Source organism: Tachysurus fulvidraco, chromosome 3 (assembly GCF_022655615.1).
Source record: "Tachysurus fulvidraco isolate hzauxx_2018 chromosome 3, HZAU_PFXX_2.0, whole genome shotgun sequence".
NCBI classification, from domain to species: Eukaryota; Metazoa; Chordata; class Actinopteri; order Siluriformes; family Bagridae; genus Tachysurus; species Tachysurus fulvidraco.
Genome location: NC_062520.1, coordinates 24,321,213 through 24,348,273, shown reverse-complemented (window position 1 = coordinate 24,348,273; position 27,061 = coordinate 24,321,213). Strand labels below are relative to the sequence as shown.

At 39.4% G+C, this 27,061-nt stretch overlaps 1 long non-coding RNA gene across 1 annotated transcript; it reads left to right on the top strand.

Annotated features, from left to right (window-relative positions):
* Window positions 1-574: 574 nt before the first annotated feature.
* On the top strand, window positions 575-5,900 carry LOC113642311. Its single transcript, XR_007140252.1, has 2 exons — window positions 575-1,619; window positions 3,756-5,900. It is a non-coding gene; the product is annotated as an uncharacterized LOC113642311 (long non-coding RNA).
* The last annotated feature ends 21,161 nt before the right edge of the window (window positions 5,901-27,061 follow it).

Sequence of the window (27,061 nt, the reverse complement as noted above, 5' to 3'; positions counted from 1 at the left end):
AAGATACCATGAGTTTAAAACATTTGTTTTTAAATGCAAAAGATAAGGAAAGAAGTGCTAGTTGAAGTGTTTCCTGAATAAGTAGGTCTTTAACCGCCGCTTGAAAATAGCCAGTGACTCAGCTGTCCGGACCTCTAGGGGAGTTTCATTCCAGTTTCATACTTGCCTCTTACCCTGAGAGATGGTGGAACCAGTTGAGCAGTGCTGGTAGATCGGAGGTTGCGGGGTGCAGTGCGAGGAATGATGAGGGCTTTGAGGTAAGTGGGAGCTGGACCATTTTTGGCTTTGTAGGCCAGCATCAGTGTTTTGAATCGGATGTGTGCAGCTACCGGAAGCCAGTGGAGGGATCGCAGCTGCAGGGTGGTATGCAAGAACTTTGGCAGGTTGAAAACAAGCCGGGCAGCTGCATTTTGGATCATTTGCAGAGGACGGATTGCGTTCATAGGTAGACCTGCCAGCAGCGCATTGCAGTAATCCAGTCTAGAAATGACAAGAGACTGAACAAGTACCTGAGCAGTCTGTGTGGACAAAAATGGCCGAATCCTTCTAATGTTGTAGAGAAGAAACCGACATGAGCGAGTCACATTAGCAACATGAGAGGAAAAGGACAGTTGATTGTCCATGCTTACCCCAAGGTTGTGAGCTGTGGCTATGAAATGATAATGTTCTCTGGCTATGAAATGAGAAATGTTACATAACTTTTCATGAATCACTGCGCTTGCTAATATAACAGGGTGCTTGTTTACTGTACTCTTACTCAAGTCATTTTATATATATATCTACTTTTTACTCATCACATTTTTTATTGTGACCTTTAAAACACTACAAACAAACTTCGTAAAATTGAAAAAAAAAAAATTAAATAAACACACTTTTAAAGATCGTCATCGAATGAATAAAGTATGCAAAAAGGTTTGAGGGCTAGTTTGCTAAATGAGCTAGGGCTAGTTAGGTTTTGTAAATTCGCCCTAAAATAGATAGCAAGGTTTTTCTTTTTCACGGCCATTATCTAATATGATTTTTTTTCTTTACGTTCGGTTATGTCCCTTTTACACTCTGTACTCTTACTTGTAATGGAGTAAGATTCGATCACAATTCCTTACACTTTTTCTGTACACTTAATGTGAATTAGTTATACAGTATAGAGGAAACACTGCTCGTCTAATGCTGTATATGTTTTAGAAGTGTCATGTGGGTGCAGACATTTAATCCAAGCAAACAGACAAACCAACTGAACTGACATGTGCAGTCACGTCAGTCTGTTTATCAGCTCTCTACACTTTATAAATTATAACTAGCGGTTCTAAAGGGTGAGGCAGTGCCCCTGTGACAACAAGCTTGGACCCCTTTGTGGTCCCCTAAATGTGGAGTGTGAAATAATTTTTACAAAACTTTTTTTTTTTTTTTTTGCGATCGTTGTTTTTACATCCGATATTAGACAGTGGCAACGCGGAACAGAAATGTAACCCACACATTTTCTAGAGGGACTGCTTAAAGCGGAACACAACAACAGTATCGCAGAACATGCATCTGTAGGTTGTTTTTCTGCTCAGAAGTTGGTGGAAGTTTTGCGCGAATATTTATAGTTGAAGACTTCAAGCAAAGAAGGAAATATAGAGGTGAGTAAAGTTGTTAATTAATATGTTGTATTTGTATTAAATGCATTACAGATCAGCTAATCTCAACCTGGCCGTTTGTTAGCTTGTGGCAGTTTGAAAAGGGATAAAATATATAATCAACAAACTCATGGTTCTGAGTTAGTTACCTAGCAAGTCAGTTACCTTCTTGGTCCCCATTGCTTTTGCTCTGTAGTTCTCACCAAAATGAAGAGAAAGAAGGACATCATGTCGTTCTTCCAAAGAAAAGATAGACAGTGAGACATAGCCAGATGGTTCATGTGTGGAGAGCAGAGAGAGAGAGAGAGAGAGAGCGAGAGCACACAGAGAGAGAGAGAGAGAGAGAGAGAGAGAGAGAGAGAGAGAGCACACAGAGAGAGAGAGAGAGCGTGCAGAGAGAGCACAGAGAGAGAGAGAGCACAGAGAGAGAGCACAGAGAGAAAGAGAGCACTGAGAGAGAGCACAGAGAGAGCACAGAGAGAGAGAGAGAGCACAGAGAGAGAGAGCACAGAGAGAGAGCACAGAGAGAGAGAGAGAGAGAGAGCGTGCAGAGAGAGAGAGAGCGTGCAGAGAGAGAGAGAGAGAGAGAGCGTGCAGAGAGAGAGAGAGAGAGCGTGCAGAGAGAGAGAGAGAGAGCGTGCAGAGAGAGAGAGAGCGTGCAGAGAGAGAGAGAGAGCACAGAGAGAGAGAGAGAGCACAGAGAGAGAGAGAGAGAGCACAGAGAGAGAGAGAGAGAGCACAGAGAGAGAGAGAGAGAGCACAGAGAGAGAGAGAGAGAGCACAGAGAGAGAGAGAGAGCACAGAGAGAGAGAGAGAGAGAGAGAGAGAGAGAGAGAGCACAGAGAGAGAGAGCGTGCAGAGAGAGAGAGCGTGCAGAGAGAGAGAGAGCGTGCAGAGAGAGAGAGAGCGTGCAGAGAGAGAGAGAGAGCGCGAGAGAGAGCGCAGAGAGAGAGCGCGCGCAGAGAGAGAGCGCGCGCAGAGAGAGAGCGCGCGCAGAGAGAGAGCGCGCGCAGAGAGAGAGAGTGCGCAGAGAGAGAGAGTGCGCAGAGAGTGCGCAGAGAGAGAGAGAGAGCACACAGAGAGAGAGAGAGAGAGAGAGCACACAGAGAGAGAGAGAGCACAGAGAGAGAGAGAGCACAGAGAGAGAGAGAGCACAGAGAGAGAGAGAGCACAGAGAAAGCACAGAGAGAGAGAGAGCACAGAGAGAGAGAGCACAGAGAGAGAGAGCACAGAGAGAGAGAGCACAGAGAGAGAGAGCACGCGCAGAGAGAGAGCACAGAGAGAGAGCACAGAGAGAGAGAGAGAGCACAGAGAGAGAGAGAGAGCACAGAGAGAGAGAGAGCACAGAGAGAGAGAGAGTGCACAGAGAGAGAGAGAGAGCACAGAGAGAGAGAGAGTGCACAGAGAGAGAGAGAGTGCACAGAGAGAGAGAGAGTGCACAGAGAGAGAGAGAGTGCACAGAGAGAGAGAGAGTGCACAGAGAGAGAGAGAGCGCACAGAGAGAGAGAGAGCGCACAGAGAGAGAGCGCACAGAGAGAGAGCGCACAGAGAGAGAGAGCACAGAGAGAGAGAGAGTGAGTGACAGAGAGAGAGAGAGAGAGAGACACAGCTAGAGCAGGATGAGTTGTCCATTGGAGAGACTGAGAGTGAAGGAATAGTAGAGGAGGAAAGTGAGACAGATGGAGAGACTGAGGCTGAGAGTGATACACCTACAGAGGAGTACATCTATTAGCATTGGACCATCAGGTTTGTGCTGTCAAATACATCTGTAAAGCAGTGCAATAAGTCACTGTATATGGTGTATAGAAATGAATCAGTTTGTGATTGTAATGAATTCTTATTTAACATGCTATGAGCTTGTGTTATCAGGTGCATTTCAGAAGTTGACTGATGGCAATTGTATATCTGAAATTAGACAAATACATACCTTTTTTTGTGATTTATTTTTTATCATACATTTAGGGTAAAAAAGGAGAAAAAAAGGAAAAAACAGTAAACAAATAAATAAACAGGCATAAGTAATCATAACAGTAGTAATAACAACAAAAAGACATGAGTAAAAATGAGGGTGGCAAAAAAATATATATAAATACATTCTCAAATGAAAACATATATATATATATTCTTTTTCTTTGGCAGATATCAGCCAATGATGAATATATACCCAAGAACTCTGATGGGGGACCAGAGGAGGAGCTTCAAGGCAACCTGGTACCATATCACCCCTGGCTTCAATATTTCAAACAATCAGACTCTGTGTTTTATCCCTCCCAAAGTCTCAGAGACAGTATTAGTTTCAAAATTGGGTTTTAACAATTGGGAGAAGGCAACTTACAAACAGGGGGGATTTGCATGCAAGGTCTGAGCAGCACAAACAAGCAATGATTACATGAAGAGACTATCAGAAAGCTGTAAAAAGTAATGCAACACTAGTAAATGCCCTAAACAAGGAACACAACAAACAGGATCAAGAAAATCGGGACTATATCAAAACAATAGGAGAAATACTACTACTTACAGCCACACATATCATCACACAAAGAGGACATGATAAGTCTGCAGAGTCAGATAATAAAGGGAACTTCATGGTAATCTTAGAAACAATAGCTAAGCATGACAAAACTGTGCAAGAAAGGTTGACTTCCATTCATAATGCAAAATTATACCAGCAAAGGGATTCAGAATGAGGTTGTGAGTTGTTTGGCAGACATGGTTCGAACAAAAATTATCGAAGAAGTGAAAGACACTGTGGTCTATAGCATAATGGCAGATGAAACAAAAGAAAAAAAAGGAGCAGATATCTCTAGTACACGGGTACAATTTCAGTGGAGCTGTCCATGAGAGCGAGCTTTCTCCACTTTGAATCGGTTGAACAACTAGATGCAGCAGGGCTTACTGACAAAATCATACACGTATTAGAAAGTCATGGTCTTGAATACAAAAACAAGCATATGACGTTGCTATGACATTATGAGTGGCAAGCATTCTGGTGTCCAGGCATGCATTAGAGAACAAGCAAAGCATGCCTTTTACATCCACTGTAATGTACACTGTCTGAATTTAGTTTTAGTGGATACCTGTACAGTCAAAGCTATCCCCAAGGTAGGAGAGTTCTCTTTACTAGAAAGACTGTATGTATTCACATCTGGGTCATATATGCATCAAAAATGGCTTAGGATACAGAAAGAGATGTACCCTGGTGCACCAGCTAGAGAGCTTCAGAGGCTAAGTGACACTCGCCGGGCATGTCGATATATATGGCTCTACATACTATTATGGATAGAGTCCTGCAAGACATAGTCCAAGAACACAATGGTGACAGATCTGTTGAGGCTAGAGGTCTGCTTGCACAGATAGATTTACAGTTCATTGTGTGCCTTGTTACATTCCATAAAGCGCTTGGAGAAGAAAATTTCTATCAGATATGCTACAGTCTCTTGACAATCACTTGACCTGTCAAAGGCTGTTGATTTAGTTGAAGCCTTAGTTCAGACTTTGAATGACTACAGGGAGGAGTCATTTTTTGATGACCTACAGTATGGAGTGAAGTGATAAACACAGCTGAGCAATGTGATACTGCAATAAAGCCCCCTGCAAAACAATTTAATGCAGACTGTGTACTCAGCATAGTGGGACACAGGTCAGATTTAGAACGAGAAAAAGAGAGTTTTCGCACAACCCTTTTCTACCCTGTTTTAGATCAGATGCTCAATGAGATAAACAGGTTTTCTAGCAAAAACTGTGAAATAATGACTGGCAATGACAAAAGTCCCTGTTTTCATTTGCTAGAATGTATGAATACATACGAAATATTGAGGACTTGGGGTATGAACTACATTTCAGAAGAATGAGTGGCATGCCGAAACCCTCCAGTGTAGTAGAGCTGGCATTATTCATTGGACCTTTATAAAGAAGTTTTCTTTAAACTTTTTAAACTATGCAAGATAGCTGTTTCAATCCCTGTTAGTACTGCTTCTTGTGAACAGAGTTTTTCTGCACTAAAGCTGGTGAAAAAGCTGGATCTCAGGTCCACAATGTCAGATGACAGATTAAGCAATTTAGGTGTTCTAAGTATTGAGTCAAGGAGGGCATTAAATCTAGATGAATTTGTTGATCTTTTTGCAAAAAAAAAAAAAAACAACGCAAGCATCGTAGAATACAGTTACCGTGACCGATACTGTATAGGTAATGCAAATGTAAAAATATAATTAAAATGCAAATAGTTACTGTGACTGATACTGAAAATGTAATGCAAATGTAAAAAATAAAATTGAAATGCAAATACATTGTTGAATGATTATAAACATGGTATTTTGCCTGTTAATGCCTGCAGTGCAGTGCAGAAAATGATACGACAACAATAAGGTCTTAATGTAACTGGCCCCAGCTCTCCCCCCCCCCCCCCCCCGCCCCCCCCCCCCCCCCCCCCCCCCCCAGTTGAAATGGTCTAGAACTGCCACTGTTTATAATGGTCATAACAGTTCTCTGTCAAACTCTACAACAGGGTATTTTTACCTTAAAGAGTCTCTGAAATAAAACCCTTTAAGGAAGCTAACCCTTAACTATCCAAGGAATCCCTTCTAACATCAATTTTGTTCCTTCTGGATCATAAAACACCATCTACACACATTATACTTCAGCCATATGAGTTTTTCTAGATAGTTATTAGTTTTTCTAGCCATCATGCTTCGCGTATTGCTTCTAACAGCTCAAGGCAATGTAACTAACTGTGCCAATATCCAATATCAACTACATAGAGTGGCACGTTTTATTAATATAATAAGGAATAATATATTAAATAATAACATTACACACAAGAGTACACATATTCCACTCAAAACATATTGTTTATTTGAAATCTAATTCAAATAACCTTTTAGAATGAATTTAACGAAGGTATAAGAGGTATTGAAAGGATTCTTACAGCTGAATCAGGAAACTGTTGCCAAATTGCAGTGGACTTGGAAACATGGCAAGTACATGACACATGACAGTGGAAAGACTGGAAGTGTTGTGGACCACCCGGGAAGAGGACGTCCAGAAAAACTCACTGACAAAGACACAACAAATACATAGTCCATAAGGTATGAAGACTTTTGTTAAATTCTGTGTACATTCACACATCACAACACACATCACACACATTGTGTGTTGTATGTGTGTGTGATGTGTGTATATCACACACATCACACACACATACAACACACACATCTCACACACCACACGTGCGTTCAGGTCCATAATATACACATTTGAATAGCTGAATATTTATGGAAACATGCACATACACAGTAATATCGGTTTAAACACTTTTATTGATCACAACACTGAACCATCAAACTGTTGAAACGTTGTGGCTGGTCGCAGAAAGATGGCGTCATCAAGGGTGCCAGAAGGTTAATACATTAGCGTTGTATTAGCTCTAAAGCATTTAATGTGTCAATATCTCAGAGCTCCTTTTACCCCAGCTTTAAGTCATGGATGACACACACATCTGTTGAAAGGAGGAACATATCTTGGATATGATGAGCTCCACTCCTGCTGGATGTTATGATGAATTGATCGTAGGAACACACTGAAATACCTGCGCTGAGTCAGCATGGAGCTTTCCAGTCGTGTGCAGTGTACCAGCATTACCGCTAGGTGGCAGTCAACGACAAGTTACACCACAAAGATATACTTATACCTGATGGTGCAGTGTCAGCTTTAGAAATATATATATATATATATATATATATATATATATATATATATATATATATATATATATATATATATATATTCCACAGGCACACATTGTCCTTTAATGATGTTTTTACTATACTGCCTTATTCAGATCTTTAATCGTGCACTATATCACCAAAGATATGTGTGCACTCTCCTTATGACTGAATTTAATAGTTTCAGCCACTCCCACTGCTAGCAGAGGTATAAAGCACATCTCCATAGGCAAACACTGGCAGCAGGATGGGTCATACTGAAAAGCTCAGTGAATTTAAAGTCGTGTTTGACATAGGTCCTCCTCAATCTGCCCTCGTCAACCGTAAGTGCTATTATTTGAAATTGGAAGCTTAGAAGCAACAAGAGCTTAGTGACCATGCAGTTGTCCATGCGAACTCATAGAACAAGGCTGCTGAGAGTTAAAGAGGTTGATAATCACCTAACCTTTGTTGCATCACTCTCTACAGAGTTCCAACCTGTTCCTGGAAGCAACATCAGCACAAGAATATGTGTTGGGAGCTTCATGAAATGTCTTCTTCATGACCAAGCAGCTACACAAATGCCTAAACTCTCTGTGCACCAAGTGTTAGTTGGAGTGGTGAAATTCACACTACCACTGGACTGGAGCACTGGGATTGTCTTCTCAATAGTGATAAATCACACTGCTCTATCTGGCAGCCCAATAGATAAATCTAGCTTTAGGTGGATGCCAGGAGAGCTTTACCATAGAAAGCATAGTGGCAAAAATAAAGTGTGGTGGTAGATGGATAAAGGGCTGGGGTTATTTTTCAGGAATTGTGCATGGCCCTTTAGTTCCAGTGTACAGTCTGTGGCATAAGAAGACATTTTAGGCAACATTATTTCAGCAAGCGAGGTCTATAAAGACATGGTTTGATGAGTTTGGTGAGGGGAAGCTCCTGCACAAAGCGCTGCCCTTAACCCCACCAATGCCTGGTCACAAATCCTCACAAACACTCCAAAATCTCGTTGAAAGCTTTCCAAAAAGAGTAGCAATTATTTTAGTTGCACAGTCATGGATATTGTTTATTCCATATTAATGCCCATGGTTTTTACCTAGGATCTCCAACAAGCTCAAACAGATGTGCTATATATGTGCACATACATTTGGCCATTAAGGTGGTTTGTTTGGCTACTGAATCAAATGTTGTATCATAAGATTCAGTGGTGTCATCAAATATCAAGTTGTCCTTCTGAAACATCAGTTGACCTACAGCATCTACAGTACATTATTCATTATTCAGCACACATTATTAACATAAAGATATAATGTTTTACATCTTATTTTATACCCCTATAAATATAAATCTTGTGTCAAATCTTTTATGGCAATGTTAATCCATTAAAAGGGCTGAGTGTGTCTGAATGTGCTGTGTCATTATCCCTTTCCCCTCCTATGTCTGTCTCATCCACACAAAAAGGATACAGTGCATGATGCTGCCTTATCTGCATTGTCATACACTTTTTAGAGAGGCAAGAGAGGAGTTCTCACGGAGATGAAGTGCTTAGGCATGAGAGGTGAACTTAACAACCCCCAAATAATCCAAAATGTTCCCATTGCAGCCTTAGTCATGGGTAACCCAGGGACAGCAGTTGCTAGGAAACCAATGACATCACACAGCAACAATCCTCAGCTTCATCAGTCTGAGAGGTAGAGCAAGAGATGTGAAAGAGTATGTCTGGGTTCTCATGCATGTATTTTACTGAACATGATGGTCAAATGTACAGGAAGATAGATAGATAGACAGACAGATAGACACTCCTATAACTTTCTGCAGAGGAATTTTCTGTGAAGTCTTCTTGTTCATTCTTGTTATCTTCTTCTGCTATTTATTGTATATCTCATGTTGTCTTTAGTGTTTCTACGTTAGTTTTGTTCTGGTGTTTGTATTTTATTTACTAATTGATCACACACTTGTTATTTTCCAGTCTGTACCTTGAGTCTTTCTCGAGTCGGTGACACTTTGATTATGAAGCCCCACTCATCCAATAAGACAAAATACTGACTCAGCAGCAGATGCTGGAGCAACAGCAATAAATAAACAGCAGGGAGGAAAGCAACAAGAATAGGAAATATAGTTGCTTATATCTTTTAGCAGTATTCACCGCTTTAGTGTTTACTACTTTCTTTAGCACTAGTAGTAAAAGCTTCCAATCGTCTCTCTTTTGACCTCAAACGTTAAGGATAAGCAAGGTCAAACTCCCAGATCAACTCGACATAATGGATTTTATTCATCCAGGGCTGACTCCCAGTTTTAAACCAACAGCTGTAAACCAACAGTGGAAGCATAGTTATACCCATTGTTTTGGAATAGGATGTCCAACAAACTCATATCAGTCCATCAGTTCTGAACTCAATCCCACTTGAACTCTTGAACCAGCTTAATTTTACAGGTCAGCGGTCATTTGAAGACTTTGGCAGGAAGAAATTAATGTTTGGTCTGTGGTGAACTCAACTACAAACTATTATTTACTGTCCAGTGTCACCCAAATAAGGTTGAGGTTCCCTTCTGAGTCCAGTTCCTCTTAAGGTTTCTTTCTCATATCATCCCAGAAGTTTTTCTTTGCCACCCCTCAACTCTGGCTTGTTCATTAGGGATGGATGTTAGAGATCTATTTATGTGAAGCTGCTTTGAGGCAATGTGAATTACAAATGAATTGAATTGAATTGAACCCCTTTGGAAGGTCAGTTATTAGCTGAACCTTCGCATCCAACATGAATGCGTGACCTCACTAATGCTTTTTTGACTGAATGGGCACAAATCTCAACAGAAACACTTGAGTGGAGGCTTTTATACAGTATATGCAAAGTGGTGGGGAAGCAACTCCATACAAATACACATGGTTTTGGACTGGGATCTGTAACAAGCTCAAATTAGTCAACTGTGCTGGTCAATTTTAAGTATTCACAGGTATGTGATTCATGCCTTTTTTTCGGAGATGGAAAATTAGCATAGATCTGGCAACCCTAATTATATTAGATATAATTTCTTCTGTCTGTTAAACTATATGTATGTTGACTGTATGTTGTCAGCTGTTTACTGATTTTGTCATGTAATGAAGGCTGAGCGAGACGCATCTGCAGCTGCTTTAATGATAACCAGAGTAAACAATCCATATCCAATACACAGTCAAACACAGGCTTGTGTGTACACGCATGCTTGTGTATGTGATTGTCAACAGGTGTGCTTAGTCAGAAGTCTGGCGATTGTGAACGTGTCAAGGTGTGTAAATTCCGAGAAGGGTACTGTACTGTAGTTCAAGGTGGCCGTGTTTGTAGGCCACTGTGTGTTCTCGGACATGGAGTACGTTGACTTGATTGACCTGACTCCTATTAAGGGTTTACTCTAAATATTCACTAGAACATAACTCTTGTGATAGTCTCTTGTCTTCGTTTGTTTTAATGCCATATATGTATTAATGCTCTATGATCATGAGCTCTTCCTGTGGTCTACATTATGCTTCCTAACTGTAAGTTATGATACTCTAAATGACTATGAGTGTATTTTAGCTTGAAAGAAGATTCAGCACTGGCTGAAAGTAGGATTGTCTGTACTGTAAACCAACTGCCCATTAATTCAGCCGGATATCCAATGACAGCGTAGAATATTTTAGAGAACAAAAAGTGTATGTTCATCATAATAAGAACGACAATAACAATGCATGCTGTGTTTTAGTTACTCCATTATTGTCCATGTAAAAAGGTCAAGGATTGGTGTGTGTCTTCAAGACATAAATCTGAGGGACACTTGAAGTCGAGTGGATGTTTCCGGAAAGGGAAGATAAGAGTCTTGAAATGGTACAAAAGAAACTGCTGAGATTGAGTTGGATCATGGATACATGTGCCAGCTCGGCTTTGTGAAACCCCAAGCTACTATGGCAGAAGAATTTTCTTTGCCAACAACTGGCAGAGATATTAGATGGGAAAAATGTATCACTAGTCTGAAAATATAACTGCATCATATCTCAAGGTCTCACTAATGAGAAAACTATTACACACAAGTGCATTTGCTTTAAGTGTTCCAAACATTGTGAAGCTGTTTGCATTTGAGTCAAGTACACTTACATTTTAAAGTCCAAATATTTAAAGTATTCTCAAGTAAGTAAGCAAACAATAAATAATAATGAATGAATACGTTGTCAGTTTTCTTAGATCTAATTACTCTATATATTACTCTCTCTCTCTCTCTCTCTCTCTCTCTCTCTCCATATATGTACATATACACTATACACTGACACAACCTACACTGATGTCTGCATGAATCTACAGTCTACACTAGAAAAAAAATCAGCCCTATAGTCTCGCTTCTTTACACCATTATTTGTCATTTTCTTACAATATTTAACTGTGCTGTTGTGAATATAATTAAAAAAAAATCCATATTGAGATCCATCTTCTTTGTTAGATGTAAAATATTTTGAGTGTATCTTGATGTAGGTAGGGTTTATTTATATCATATCCCTCTACTTGTCTTTGTCACACTACAACATTAATTGAGCTGAAAGCTGCTGGTGATTGCATCAACTCCACTTCAGCCAACTGTTTTTGGCTTTCTTGTAGAACATGTCCATAAATAGCAACTTTGGCAGAAAAGTCCATTGGGTTCCAGGGTTAAGAAAAGAAAAATCCCTCATTTAGATGTCTGCTGGATATCTTTGCTATACACCATCAGCCAGTCTGCCTTTCCTGCACAGCCGTGACTCTCACCTTCTCTGGTTAAATAAAGAATTTCACTATTGAGAATCTGTTCAGGAAACATCAGTATCATCACCTCACTGGGACTGCCCAATTACTCATGACAAGCCTTGGTATAAATAATCTGCAGTATAAATAAACAACAGTATAAATAATCCACAGTATAACTAATACTCAGTATAAATAATCCATAATATAAATAATCTGCAGTGTAAATAATAAGCAGTATAAATAATCCACAGTATAACTAATACTCAGTATAAATAATCCATAATATAAATAATCTGCAGTATAAATAATCCACAGTATAACTAATACTCAGTATAAATAATCCATAATATAAATAATCTGCAGTGTAAATAATAAGCAGTATAAATAATCCACAGTATAACTAATACTCAGTATAAATAATCCATAATATAAATAATCTACAGTCTACACTAGAAAGAAATCAGCCCTAGTTTTGCTTCTTTACACCATTATTTGTCATATTCTTACAATATGTAATTGTACTGTTGGCTTTACATAATATTCATTACCTGGTTCAGTGAACAGAAATCCTTCAGTGACTATAGACCAAAAACTAAAGACTGAAACCCCCAGCTGAATAAACCAACAAGGTACAGGCTTCTCTCTTGCAAATTCAATTCAATTTAAATGTATTTGTATGGCACATTTAACAATGTACATTGACGCAAAGCAGCTTTACAGAACATAAGAAACATAATTAAAGAAATGTTATATTATACAAAGAGTAATATAATACAAAAATTTCAGACGAATGTTAGACTTAGATTTAAATCTATATATTAAAAAAAACTCCCTTAGATGAAAGAGGAAGTCACATTGTCTCAAAGCAGCTTTAGAGAAGTGTAGAAACAGGGAAAAAATTAAGTTTAAAATGAAGTTATTATAGATCTCTAACATCTATCCCTAATGAGCAAGCCTAAGGGTGACATTGGCAAGTAAAAAACTCCCTGAGATGATATGAGGAAGAAACCTTGAGAGGAACCGGATCCTCATCCCCACATCCTCATTTGGGTGACACTAGAGGGTGTGATTTTAAATATACAGTCTGACAATTGTGCAATGATTAGCAAATGATGAAGTCTAGTTATTTTACTCCAGGCCTGAATCCACCACCCTAAACTCCTCATCATTATACCAGTACTATAAATAATCCAGAATATTCTCACAGTCTTTGCATCGCTATATCTGTATGTCTATAAACTTATCTTAGAAACACAGGAAGGGTTCATTTATACCAGCAACCCCTACTTCGACTTTCGTCTTCAGTTTTATTTCAGCAGTTGCTGTTGTTGCTGACATTATTGTGCATTTTTATTTTTACATTACTATTAGTCAGTAACCTTCTTATGAACAGTCTCTCTGGGCCTCCCGCTTGTGACACTAGCACTAAGCTGTCTATAAATAAATTCAAAAAGCGATGGATGAATGAGAGGGGATGAAATGAGAAAAGAAGCAGCGAAAGATGTTAAAGGTACAGAGCCTTTAAAATGCTAATGAAGGTGTCGTCTATGTGGGGGATCATTATTCCTCCTAGCCTCTGTCTTTATAGATGAGCTGGATTGTCCTTAACACTGATTGTCAGGTTTCTGTGATAGGTACCACTAATGCAAAAGGAATTGAGATTTCATTAGAATTTTGGCAGACGCTATACACGACCCAAAGGAAGTGAAATAGCGAATGGGGTAATTGCTATTGCTAATTCTACCTCTTCCTGAAACACTTGACTTAGCACTTTTTTCCCCTATATAATCATAAAAACTCGAAAGGACTTTTAGGTTGATGGCATCCTAAGTTTGTAACCTAATTAACCATTGTTAATGATAATAAATAGAGACATAAGGGCCATGACCATGTCACATGTCACTGATCACTCACACTTCTTTCTTGTTCCTCTTTAATAGCATTGATGTTTATGTTCTGGTCTTGCTCATTGTTTATGCTTTGTTTTTGTTTTTTTTCACAGTTTTGGTAGCCAATAAGGCTTTTTACTGTAAATACTGGAATTCTGTTTGTGTTCAATTGAACTGTAAAAAAGGAAGAAATCAAATAAAACAAAAATGGTCATATTGGCCATTCATTTTAAGATCACTTGGACAAAAAAAGGCTAAGATGTGAAGATGACGTTACCTCAATCACATTACACTGTCTCCAAACCATGTGTGTGTGCGTGTTTGTGTGTGTGTGTGAGAGAGAGAGACAGGGTGAGAGAGAGCGAGAGAGAGAGAGAGAGAGCGAGCGAGAGAGAGAGAGAGAGAGAGAGAGAGAGAGAGAGAGAGAGAGAGAGAGAGAGATTGAGGTGAGGCGATTAAGAAGATTGTCTACAAGGATTAGTGGACAAGTACCCAGGCCTTCTGTCAGTTATTCATTCTCCCTTAAATAAACTCATCTCTCATTTCTCTGTCATTCTTTAACCCTTCAGTGGAAGGAATTGCATTTGTGAGAGGAAGAGGATGATCCATAAGCAGAGGGTGAAAGCAGAAAGCACTCAGTGAGCATGGTCAGTGATTGTGTTTATCAAGAGAGCATCTCTTTGATATGGAGAACATAAAAGGAGACAGGAAAGGAGGGGAAAAACTGTGTGTGTGTGTGTGTGTGTGTGTGTGTGTGTGTGTGTGTGTGTGTGTGTGTGTGTGTGTGTGTGTGTGTTTGAGTTAGGTCATATAAGAACTGAGGATGCGTAGTACATAATCAAGTAATCGGAGGATTCTGTACAGTGTCTCTCACATTAGTGCCTCTCTCTGTTAGACAGACAATCTGCTTAAAACTGATAACTGATGCTGCTGATGGCACTCTCACTTTAGTAAACGTAAATTATTGAACTCTGAGCACAGCCCTCTTTCCCTCATTATACATCAGGTTGTATCACACCACCACTCTAATCTGGGACAGCTTCCCTTTTCCCAGAACACTAAGAGAACACACAGCTACTCACATAATCATCTGACTCTGAGTGTTTTTAAGTGTCACTCGCTTTCATCCCAAAACATCTATGCAGTGCTTTGATCACTTAATATGCTTTGTCCAAAAAACAACTTTTTACCTGTCTGTTAAATACCTTTAATATATTTAGAATCTAGAGCATGATCATGTACTAAGCTGTATTAAGATGTAGGCTTTAACCTGTATATTCCAGATTTCAGAGATTTCCCAGCATGCAAAAATAATATTGTTGAAGCACATCACGGTCCAGTAATCAAAGACAGGTCTTACTTGTGATGGGGATTTACAGGTTTCAGAATGAGGTTGGGTTGATTTAACTATGTCCCTTTTTGTTTTAATGCAACTTTTATATTTATTGCATTTACATTTGCTTTACTGTTCACATGCAAAGCAAAGGCAGTGATGGAGAACTTCCATGCAAATATATTCTATCTAGAACAAAGCACACTAACAATATGGTTAAAGGTTTGTAGACACCTGACCTTCATACTAATATGTGATTCTATCCCCTGTCCTAACTTTTGCCACAAAGCTGGAAGCGCACAATTATATAAAAGGTTTTTTTTTTATGTTGTAGCATTATAGTTTCCATTCACTGGAACTAAGAGGTCCAAACATGCCACTGCCCCTGTGGGCTCTGTGAATGCTGACTGCACACCAGACCTCCTCACCTGACCTCTCTGCCTGACTTCACTAATGTTCTTGTGGCTGAAGGATTAAAAATCTCCACAGTCCCGCTCCAACATCTAATGAGATGCTTTCCCAGAAGAATGGAGCTTATTATAACAGCAGTGAGGAACTAAAGAGGGCTAAGAGAGATGGACTTTCTATTTAACTTTATCTTGGGGTTGAAGTTAAATTTAGGTTTAGAGAGATCTAGTTATGCCAACATTTGTGTCAAAGGTATTTAAATGCACTGATTTTAGAAAGTATTTTCATTAAAAAAAAAATAATAATAATAAATTAATTAATTAATTAAAAAACAACAAAATCAAATGCTTTGTTGAAGCACCTTGGCAGTGAGTACAGTGTTCTTGGATATGATGAATCAAGCTTGACACACCTTTCTGCAGAACCCCATATCAGTTTCAAGTCCGAGCTATGCCTCGTCACTTAAGGACATTCACAAACTTGTACTAAGGCCACTCATGCATCAGAGGACTTCACAACAATCTGAGGTTTGGAGCACTCTTAAAAAGGTTTTCCTTCCAGTCTCTGCTGAAAAAAAGTCTCTCTATAGCATGATGTCAGCACTGTAGATGGTTTCTCCCAGAAGTTCAGAAATTCTCTTTTGTCAGTCTGTTTATTCTTTGTCATTCCCTTGGAGATTTTGTTCGTCACTGTTGTTTCTGGTTTTAAGATGTTGGAGCACTAATTGGAAGGTTGTGAGTTCACATTTCTAGGCCAACAATCTGGAACCTTGATCAAGGCCCTCAACCCTCAAATGCTCAGATGTATGAGTGAGATAAATGTCACTCTGGATGAGGACATCTGCCAAGTGCTGGTAAATAAAACTAAAAACTACTGTATAAAACTAAAACTTATTGCAGTCCAGTGGTGAAACCATGACAGAACCCCCAGTGCCCAGTCCTGGACTGCCAGACAAGGTATAGATGGTCTGATGGATTCCCTCAAATAATCAGGGACCAAATGGGAGCCAGTGCAATGCAAAGTCATGTCAAGTTCCCAGGGCAGTAAGAGCAGTCAACAATGTCCTTGCCAGAGTTACAGGGCATAAACTCATCTGTACAGGCTGCCTCATTCTGCTCTCGCATGAACTTTTCTGTAGAGGCTTGTGAGGCTTATGAAGTGGGTTTAGGATTACGTAAAGGAAACATGTACATAAATTAGAAATACACACAAGCATGACGTCAATACAACAACTTCCACATGATGCTCTTCAGAGCAGACTCTAGGCAAAGAGTGATCTAAAAACATGACTTAAATACTCAAACTTACTCATGATTTATTAAAACAAAATGAATTAGGTGTAAACAGTCATTTGATGTAAGTGAAATCATGGTGAGAAGCGGTGGCTGATGGGTATTCGGCATAGATTATTGAATCAAATGAATGCAGCCTTCTGGTCAGTTTACAGGTTAAAGTCTGATTGGTGAAGTGATATAGAGACAGTTATCCTTCTGGCATGTTCTTTCATCTCCCCCAGGACCACATGAGTTCAGATGGACCTTATGATTTTTCTCCCTTGTTGAAAGACCCTGGCAGGTACAGGATGGAGTTGCAGGAATCTTCCTAGGCTCCAATACTGCTTCTCAGCCAACAAACCCAATTAAATACAAAGATACACCTCAACCAATTGTTAATCTATCCATCAGAACACAGAAATAGATAGTACAAAGAGAAGGAAAAATAGGAAAAGAAAGGAGAGACGTAAGGCAAATACACAAAGGAAAATCGATGTAAAAATACAAAAGGTTGAAGTCTTGGTTAAAGAGTTGAAAGACTTAAATATGAGGGACTAAAAGAAGACAACGATGGATCAGATGCTGTACCACGATAAGCTGGAAAAAGATTCTAAAATAAAGGAAGATTATAATGCCTTAAGTGAAATCTTGAAAGTCCACGGTGACATTTACTCGCATTAAGATTCGCTTATGCCAATAAGCATAAGCATTTGCTTATGCTTATAGCATTTGCGGGTGAAATCTGCAAATGAAGGTTTCAGTCATATGTAACCACAGCTTTGCAGCTGCAGGAAGTTATCTGCAACCATAAAACCATATATAGAATTGTTAACCTTTAAAGATGAGGAACAAACACGAGTAGCACTCTGAGTGTCGCAGACTAGAAATGTTTGGAGGATGAAATTTGATGTTGGCTGTCGAAAAAGCCCAAGGTGGCCAGACTCGATAGCGAAATCCAACTTGCAATAGCAATGTTACAAAGTGTATATAAGGCCTATGAAATGTCATCTGGGTGTGCATTCACCTAGAGGCAAGCTTAGTGTGTTATACTCAGTTATTGCTAATATTGGGTTATTGCTAATTGCTAATAGTTATTGCTCATAGAACAAACACAAGCCTACACTCGAGGGCGTTTGACTCCTAACCCTAAGGTTGTGGGTTCGAGTCTCGGGCCGGCCACGACTGAGGTACCCTTGAGCAAGGCACCGACCCCCCCCCCCAACTGCTCCCCGGGCACCACAGCAAAAATGGCTGCCCACTGTACGGGTGTGTGTTCACGGTGTGTGTGTTCACTTTGGATGAGTTAAATGCAGAGAACGAATTCTGAGTATGGATCACCATACTTAGCCGTATGTCACTTCACTTTCACTTGAAGAGTGTTTCTTGGTTTGTTAGTAGCTTTGCATTTTAATTACTTCTAATACTGTTTGATTATTTGAAGGAGATTTTATTTGTAATTTTCTTTTCTTTTCTTTTATATATATTAAGCACATTTATCTGTATTACATTGCTTTTAATAAAAAGAAGGCCTCCCATTGTGAGGACCCTGAAAAGACAAGAAGGTCTAAGTCTGATTCCTTCATTTAAAGATTCAAACAATAGATTAGGTAGAAGAACTTGAAGAGGATCATTTGTTAGAAGACCAAGGGACTTCAAAGGACACCTGCGTTCAAGGTAAGACCAACTCTGATAGTTGATCTTGTGTTTTCAAAAATAACCCATGCAATCTAAGACACACTCCTTTGTGGGATTCCTGCACAATCACAAAACAAGTTTCACTAAGGGACACATACATCAGTATAAATTTCTTCACCCTGTCTGTCATTCTACACTGTTTGCATGTAACTTTTTGGTTGTGTGGCTGGCTTTGGCTCTAGGAAAAGTCTCAGTTGGTCTGAAATTCTTCTATTATATAATGTGTTGTGTAAATGTAAGACCTTTAGAGTTGTAGTCATTTTCAGTTTCCTTTCCTCAGATCGTTGAGGTTCCTGTTTCTGAAGTCTATGGGCAATGGAATGAATCTCATGTATTATATAGCCATATAATATCGTGTTCATTCACCTGTATTTGCCAAACTTAAATCATGAATAACTAATGAAACAGGAAGCATCTTAGATTCAATTGAGTGTTCTTTGTGGTTAAGGTGTTGGACTACTGCTTGGAAGGTTGTGAGTTTGAATCCCAGGTCCAACAATAGAAGAGAATAGAAGCATAGTGAAATTCATTCTTCGCATATCCCAACTTTTGGAGGTTGGGGCCAGAGCACAGGGTCAGCCATGATACAGCACCCCTGGAGCAAGGAGCGCTAAAGGCCTTGCTCGAGGGCCCAACAGCGGCAGCTTGGCAGTACTTGGGCTTGAACCCTGATCTTCCAATCAACAATTAGAACAAGCAGAGCCTTAACTGCTTGAGCCAACAGGCCAACCCAAACTGCCATTCCTGGGCCCCTGAGCAACTCCCTTCACCCTCAATTGCTTATTTGTATAAATGAAATAAATGTTTCTCTGGATACAGTTATCAACCAAATGACGGAAATGTAAATAATGTATATAAAGAAAAAATGTATTTAAACTACTTACTATTAATTAATGTGTGTGATAGAGACACTGATCAGACAGAGTCTGAGATAAAAACAGGGTAGAACAGCTCTTATGTTTTATATCCAGATGTGTGAAAATGACTGAGACATTGTGTTGTAGTAATTTTCCTAATTAGATTGTTTATTGTGCTGTTGCCTGAGTGTAATATAGCTCTTACATGCCATGTTCTAATTTATTTAGAGATTGTAAATAATTTATTGAGCAAGTTGATCAGTGGTGCAGTCCCAGAGAAGGGAAAGCTATGCAGATCGCGTGTGTGTAATACTAAATGTGTGTAATGCTAAATTAAACTGAACATCTCATCCAAGTCCTACTCTACTACTACCTGCTAAGATATTTCTAGGCTTACTTTCCAATTCAGTGTTTGTAGTATATATATTTTTATTTATTATTACTAATTTATGTCACTGAACCAGCTGTTAAACATTTTCCACTATTAGGATAAATTCTCCAAAAAAAAATTAAAAAAAAGAATTTCAACATGCATACAGCCATTTTCACCCAGAAAGTGAGTCTATTTCCTCTCAAAGATTTTTTTTCATGTCATGCCCTGCTACTTCACATGGTGAATACAATCGCTTCTGGGTGGTTCAGGGATTGCAGAGTATACAGGTAACACCACCAACACACCGATTATACATAACTGAAGAGCACTGGAAACATACTCCAATCCTCAGTCTCTTCAAACCTTACACCATTAAATGAAGCTGTCCTTTTTGTGTGTGTGTGTGTGTATGTACAGTGTATATATATATATATACTGTGTATATATAAACCCTATGCAAATATGAATAAATTTAGTAATGACAGTTAATAGCAGTAATGTACAATGCCGTATAGTGGCAGTTAAAGTTTAAGTTTGAGTTTTTTTGTGCTATGGCACAAACTTCTGCAGTGTTTTCCTGAAGGGAGGCATACAAACAGTCCATAGTGGGGATGGGAAGTGTCCTTGATGATACCTTTCACATTCTGGCAGCAATTCTTCTGATAAATGTTGGGCAACTGTGTTCCAGTGATGTATTGGGCAGTTCTCATTACTCGTTCGATTGACTTCTGGTCACACACTGTGTGGTTGTTGTGCAATACTGTGATGCAGTTTTTAAGGATGGTTTCAATTTAACAGTGATAGAACTTCACCATGATCTGAGGAGCAAGGTGAGCTTTCATAAGGCTACAGCTATGACCTACCCTTAGTCCTATTCTTAAAGACAGCAGAATGTTTGATGCTCCTCAGTGACATCTAGAAGCCTACAATCAGTTCTTTGGTTTCCAGGGGTTAAGGGCAAGGTTAATGTTGACTCACTATGCTAGCAGATGTTGAATCTCTTCCCAGAATCTCTTCCCTAATCAGGGCAACCAATGTACCAGCACCTTCAAACGTGATTACAGAGTTGGAGCAGTGCATGTACCAATACACAGTCAGTGTGATCAATAGTGCAGATATCTGGGAAAATGTCAACCTTACTCGGAGGACACTGTGTTCAGTAAGAAGAGGTTGCAGGAAAGCTGCCAGCTTGAAGAACCAGATTATTATTATTTTTTTAAATAAGGCCCTTTGCAGATCATGAAGTTGCACTTCAATTTTGACATTTTTGAGAATGTCTGATTTATCTCCTTCTTTACGAGGCAGTTTTAAAAGGTCTCATTTAAAAAAATTAGTTTAGTTTTTCTATGTTTGTGCATTCTGTATTGATACAGTATGTTCTTGCTTCCTGTCTGAATTTGATTAATTTTTCCTTACATAATATTTAGATTTCTCCACAAACCTTTTTCTCTTTCTGAGATACTGTATATTTCTTGATGTTTTCATTTTAGCACGATTTGATATTATTGCATGTTTCTAATAAATTTCAGTAATTTGTCAGTTTAGCATCTCTTTCAGTAGGTTGAATGGAATCTGTTCATAAGATGATTCTTAACTTAAGATTCTCATTAGCAGCAGTAGAGTCTGGTTAATTTGTGTCATTACTGTGTGGCTCTGGTAAGGAAATGCCTTAAATATTTATATATATAATTGTTTCCAGGGATATATATATAGTCACATCCTGAACCTGGCATTAACACCCACACAAAGTCACAAATTGCCCCGAACCTGGAAAGACTTGACTTCTATTGATATTATGTAAAAGCTTGTCATTATAGGTCGATGTATGTTTGCTGCACAGGTTATGACTCTAGTTAGAAAATCCCCTTTAAAGATGACATACATTTTTAATGTTAAATCAGGATTTTGTTATATCAGATCCTGAACCTGCCTGAGTCTATTCCGTATTTTACATTTATTTGTTTAAATGAAGGCAGGAAAGAATTCCATGTAGACTCAGAGAGACATAGATAGAGAGAGATAGAGAGAGATTTGTATATAAATCTAAAAATTCAATAAAAATGTTTAAAGCTGCTTTCTCGAAATTCTCTGTGTTCATAAATATTAACATGTAGACTAACAGAATAGTGTTAGTGCTCTGTTTGTAGTTGGACACCAGAATTTTGCCACTGTGTAGTTTGGGAGCATCTATTGACGGTGCAGGTGTTTACCTCTGGATTTCATGAGGAGGGCTGTAGTAGTGTTGATATTTGCCCCTGAGGCTGGTCGTTGTGGAGTTAAAAAATGACAGTGGGCCTGGTGAGCTGGAGCTGGCTCTTGGGGAAGCGAGGCTAGATCTCTGGCTATTCTTAGAGCCTAATGGACTGTTGTTGCTTGGTTGTGGGGTTGTTCTGCTACTGCTTGGATTAGACTGCTTTTTCATTTCATTGTTTCATCTAAAACCTAATCTAAAACCTTGTATTGTTCTTTCAGGTCTTATTTAAAAAAAAAAAAAAAAGGTCATGTAAAAGCGGGATGTTCAGCATGGTCCAGAACTGAAGAATACCTGTAGGGGCTGGTGTGAGTTCAGTTGCCCTGGAACTGTGCCACGATTCCCCTGAATTGTGAAGACACCTCATACTTAGGTATGCACTTTTACTGGAAGTAAAGTAACATCAATGTGTGTTTTAGCTGATGACGACATTGTTGGTTTCCACAGCACACGTGTAGCATGAGTGGCAGGAGAACGTTGTGAGACACAGAAGTGATGAGGAGCCTTATTCAGCTATGGGGATGAAAAAATACAGGCGCAGTGAAACACAACTCACAAGAATGCAGAGTTTTTTTCATTGTTCAGCACAAAATTAAAGCTTGGACTCAACAGAACCAGTTAACAATGTCATTTGAAGGTAAAAAAGCTTGTACAGCATTGCTTAAAAATAAGAGATTAGATGTGTAAAACATGCTCAGTTGATGTAAATGGATACAAATGTCATTTAATCTGAATAATAGCACTATAATACTGATTGAAAAACTATATAGTGAATCGGATTGTGTTTGTGATGATGTAGCATGAATGTAAACGCACAAGGGTTTGATCGAATAAGGTGAGTGTGAAACTAGACAAACGCTGCAGGAGCACTGGGAATAAACACATTCAAGATTCAAACCACAGCAAACTTTCCCAGCCTGAAAACCACCTAAGTCCTATTTTCAGCTTTAACTCTTTCATCTCTTCTATTAGCTTGTGTACTGTATTGTGTCTTTTTTTCCTGAAGGGTGCTCTCTTTAAATCTAGCTCTAGACTGTGTGTGGGCAGCAGCTAGTTTCTCTCGGCATTTCCGTCAGAAAAGCTTACCAAGCATTAGTTTCTGTACCTTGGGATATTAACATCCTGTTTCTGTCCTCGTTTATAGTATCTTTATGGGTTATAGCCAAAAAAATCACCTCAGAATTTGTTTAAATTCTTTTAATCCCTTTTTGAAATGCCTTTTTTTAGAGAGAGAGAATTATGCCGAGAGATGTGAGCAAGATAGAATTACAGGTCTACTTTTATTTCTATCATTTAAAACCTTGAGTGTGTCTGTGTGTACATGGTACCCTGTGATGGACTGGCATCTTATCCAATAGCGATATATGGAACATTAAACACATACAGATGTAGATACAAATACATACGTATAAATACAGATACTTGTGTTACACCCCTACTTAATTACTAACCGAGACAAATAATATATATTTAAATCAGAATTCATAGTCACAGCTGCTTTCTCTCTAAATCTCATGAGCGTCAGGCTAGTCACCTGGCTTCTTGATTGATAAAATTATCAATAATTGTGTGTGTGTGTGTGTGTGTGTGTGTGTGAGAGAGAGAGAGAGAGAGAGAGAGAGAGAGAGAGAGAGAGAGAGAGAGAGAATGGTGCAGTAACAAATTTTTTTCCACCACAGAATTGCAGTGTGTATGATCAAAGGGGCTCGAAATAATGTTACCGGATGAGATTGTATTGTGTGTGTGCTATATGAGCCAAATAAGTACAGGTTAGATGTTTGCGTGTGTGCTTGTGAGGGTGTATGTGTGTGTGTGTGTTTATACGTGTATGTTCGTATGTGTGTTCCCTAGAGACAAATGTAAATAGCATGGCTGGCAGATGTGGAGGAGGAGCACAGACGTCATAGTGCTATAAATAGCATCTCTTTCATCAGGATGTGCAATCTTGAGTATAAATGTGTACATATGCAGTATATGTGTATGTTTGAGGGTAGTGGGTGGGAGGTTTTTTTGGTCATTTAATAATCTTGTCCTTGTAATCAGTAATGTTGGTATCGATAGCGCAATGCAGGAGTGACCTCTGACAGAGAGAGAGACAGAGGAGAGAGAAAGAGGGGGGTGGGGGTGTTAGTTGAATATGATATATAATGCTGAAACTGTAGTCTGATTTTTTTTTATTCATGCTTACCTTGCCTCTATTCTCTCTCACAAAATCTGTTCAAAAATGAAGTGTTCATGTGCTTTTGTGGCTTTAATGCAGAGTACATGGCCCTCCAGTAGCAGGTGTAGCTTTACAACAACAGATGCTAAATCTCACTGTGTGTGTGTGTGTGTGTGTGTGTGTGTGTGTGTGTGTGTGTGTGTGTGTGTGTGTGTGTGTGTGTGTGTGTGTGTGTGTGTTACAAAAAATGATGATATAAGTAAATACCATCTGTAGAAGTTTCTTTGATTAATTAGAAATAAAGCATATTTTTGCTATGCTAAATAACCTTGTAGGAAGGTTAAGCCCAAAATATATAAAACCCCTGAAATCTAATTTTAAATAAATGATGTTGAATAATTTTTATGTTGAACAAAACATAATTAAACATTGAGTCAGCTGTGAGTAAAAAGACTTATTGCAGCACTGCTGGATTCTCAGATCGGATTAATCAGTAGGTGTTCATTATTTTTGTATAACACACAGCTCAGACAGTGGTTCCAGCTGTACCATAACTGACAATTAATATTAATGTGTTCTTTCAAGTACATTATCGTTTCTATAGTTACAGAGCATACATGCTGATGTCCCATGCAATCTAACTAATGTGAGAGAGAGAGCGAGAGAGAGAGAGAGAGAGAGAGAGAGAGAGAGGTCAGATGCCTAAAAATGGCTTTGCAACAATAACAATATAAACAATACAGGAAAAAATCAATATCAATAGACATCCATATGTGTGTATATACGGTGTGTGTGTATATACCGTATATATATCAATAGACATCCATATGTGTGTGTATATATGGAGTGTGTGTGTGTGTGTGTGTATATATATATATATATATATATATATATATATATATATATATATATATATATATATATATATATACATATATATATATATAGTGTGTACGTTATGTACCTCCATATAGCACATTCCTACTCCCAGTGTTCCCAGCATGCACTCTGAATGGACCACAAACCTTGCCAGAAGAGTTTACTGAATACGAGTAAATGAATATGGATTTTGAGGTCAGTTTTCTTTGTAAGTTCATTTTAATAAGAAATTGCCCTCAGATTCCCTTCTTGCTAAATTTCTTGCCATGAAATCTGGTTTCAATAAAGATCATGTATCATATCTTTTAACTCATTTGAAACATCTTTTCCTCTGGTCATCTTAACAGCATTTATACTAAGTAATGACAGATTGTGGTTGACCAGCCATATATACACAACACGTGTGTATATGTCTTTCACAGGAGTATAACTGGGTCACTTACCAAGATGGTTCAGTTAGTGAAGTGCAAAGATAAAGCAGAAACTGCCCACTGGTCCATTCACATACAAAGCTATTCAATTTCTCTCTAATTTTGTTTCTTGACATCCCTACCCACCCTCTCTCTCTGTGTGTTTTTCCATAGTACACATTCAGTCACAAATAGTAACATGTCCAGGTTAATATGACCTCACTTGATTTTGCTCTTCTTTTATTTTTAACCGGCTAATGCTAGCGATATCTCTAATGTTGATGATTAAAACTCAAAACAATGATTAATTTGTTCAGTGTTATAGATTGTAACCAGTGTTATAGAACCAAACACTGTGTCTAGATATGAACTGATCTAAAGACAACACTGCAATAAGCTAATTTTATAAAAGAAGGAGCACTTTATACTGTTCAGTGTGCATGATCATGTTTTGACATCACTCTCTGTCACAACCAGGGTAGGAAGGAGACGGACCCATACACAGGATAGCTTCAAACGAATGGGGTTTAATAAATAATAAAGACAACGTCAGTAAATGATGAGAACTAAAGCAATACAGATGACGACACTTAACAATTACTAAGGTACACGTAACTAATGTAACTAATGATTCCGCGCTGTCATCGGCAATGCGGCTCACTTGCATATGAAAGACAATGATGACACAATTAGGATCAGGTGTGGAGACAGGGAGGACCAGACGAAGGCGGGGCAGACACATGACAACAGCAACAACAACAGTAGCACATGGCAAGAAGTCCCCTTGAGGCGTGGCTCCCGAAGAGCTAAATCCTGACAAGGTCCAGGGGGGGGGGGCACACGGCGAGGTAGATGGGGGGGGGGGGAGCAAGGCACATGGGGAAGGCAGATGGGGGAGCAAGGACCACGGCGAAGGCAGGTGAGGGGAGTAAGGCACACGGCGAGGTAGGCAAGGGGAGCCATGGCACACGGCGAGGCAGGTGGGGGGAGCAGGGCACACGGCGGCGCAGCCAGAGGGGGCTGAGCGACATCCACAGCCAAGCTTAAGGGCTGAGCAACGTCCACCGCCAAGCTGAAGGGCCAAGCGACGTCCACCGCCGAGCTGAAGGGTCGAGCGACATCCACCGCCGAGCTGAAGGGCCGAGCGACGTCCACAGCCGAGCTGAAGGGCCAAGCGACGTCCCCCGACGCACCGTGGCCAAACCCTCGCCTTGACAAACTGAGGAAAAGGGAGAACGGGAAAAAATCTTCCGCCTGCAACACCCCTCGCGGATGAAGTGAGGCGACGTCCTCCTCGGCGGAACCGGAAATGGAGCAGCGTCCCTCACCAAGGTGCGGGGTGATGCCACAGGGCACCGGAAAAAAGAAAACAAATAAAAGGTCCAGGAAGACTGACGGAACAGTCCGGGGGAGACAACGATTAAAATAGATCCAGGAAGACTGACGGAACAGTCCAGGGAGAGACGAAGATCAGGAAGACTGACGGAAC